Raw genomic sequence first — 1633 nt, forward strand, 5'->3', positions numbered from 1 at the left:
TGCTTATATGGAAGCTTCGATTTTGCCGATATTGTAAATCATATCATCTGGAGTTTTGTTCACTGCAAAAGTAACATATGCATAATTAAAAAAAATGAAGTGTGATAAAAAACTTACATTCATGAGAAGAAATTTCGGCTATAGTCTCTAGCCACTCCTTCGGCCTGCGATTGTCTGCAATGCATACTAGTTTCTTCAACTTTGAGGACTTTGCATGCTGAATTTTGTGCTCAATTTGTACAAACTCAGCTGAGAGCTCTTCCCGACTCTTCTCCGGATATGCAAGTTCGTAAGCATCCTGCTTGACCTTCACCAAAGGCTAAAAACCAAAACAATTAAAAGAGGCTTTTATAAAATAAAAGGGAAAGACATACTTTACACCACACAGCGAGCATAAAACTGATTGGGTTGTTGAACCAAGTTGTACCGTCATTTCGAGTGCGTGAGTGCCGAACAAGTGTTGCGAGATCATCACCATAATGTTGGCGGATGTCATCCTCACTCAAGTCTGCCAAAAATCGAAGTTGCTCGATGTCATGGACAAGATTTTGTTTTTGAACAGCGAACTGCCCAAGCCTACATTTAAACACAACAAAACAAGTTAAAGTGGAGTTAGAGGTAAAATTATAAAACTTACGCATTGATCTTTTGGCAGGCCAAGATAAGTCTGTTGACATCCAAAGGTCCCCTCGCGTAGACATGGCCGACTGGAACGTTGATATGGTAGACAGGATCATCGCGAAAATGATCGTCGATACACTTCATCCAAGCTCCATATCGGTGGTTACCATCAATAATTTGGAACATTGTCCCCGCAAGCTGTCGAGTCTCAGGATGTCTGATAAGCATGTCATCAAATTCTAGGGACTTCCTCCTCCAAATAGGATCCCAGCTATTCACAATCTCGGGTGTGACAGTAATGATCTCCGTTGTTCCTGGCTTGCAAAAAGAGACTAGAAACATACCGATATTTGTTGCAAGGCCATTCTGTTTGAACAAGTTGTATATATCCGGGTTGACATACTTGGATGCTGTGCGGACAAGGTTCGTCTGCTGCAAACGGCAAAGGGGGATTTCTCTGATCAAGTCACAAGGGCCTGGCCACTTGAGCGCCTCAAGTGTTTGGTGAACTGCTTTTTCCCTTGTCCGCATAACAGTCTCTTGGAAGCGCTTGTCCACCACGTTGTCAGGAAGGTCTGCAACTCTTTCAGCTCCAGGTTGTTCCTCAGGTTCCCTATCGTGAACACCACTAGATTGCCCAACTTCAGGGATTTGCGTTGGTGGTGGTGGCGGTGGTGGCGGGGGCAAAGGCAATAGTGGCAGTGGTGGTGGCAATGGTGGTGGTGGCGGTGGCGGCGGGGGCAGAGGCAATAGTGGTAGTGGTGGTGGCAATGGTGGTGGTGGCGGTGGCGATGGAGGTGGTGGAGGTGGTGATGGAGGTGGTGGAGGTGGCGATGGCGGTGGTGGAGGTGGTGATGGTGGAGGTGATGGTGGTGGAGGTGGTGATGGTGGAGGTGATGGTGGTGGAGGTGGTGAATCTCTATCTAAATGTGTCTCTGTTGTGCCAATGGACATGTCGATTGTGATGTCATCGTCAGTGCCAAATTGAACTTCTCGTGTCTTCTTGGCTCCA

This window comes from Selaginella moellendorffii, unplaced genomic scaffold (genome assembly GCF_000143415.4).
Source record: "Selaginella moellendorffii unplaced genomic scaffold, v1.0 SELMOscaffold_4, whole genome shotgun sequence".
NCBI lineage: Eukaryota > Viridiplantae > Streptophyta > Lycopodiopsida > Selaginellales > Selaginellaceae > Selaginella > Selaginella moellendorffii.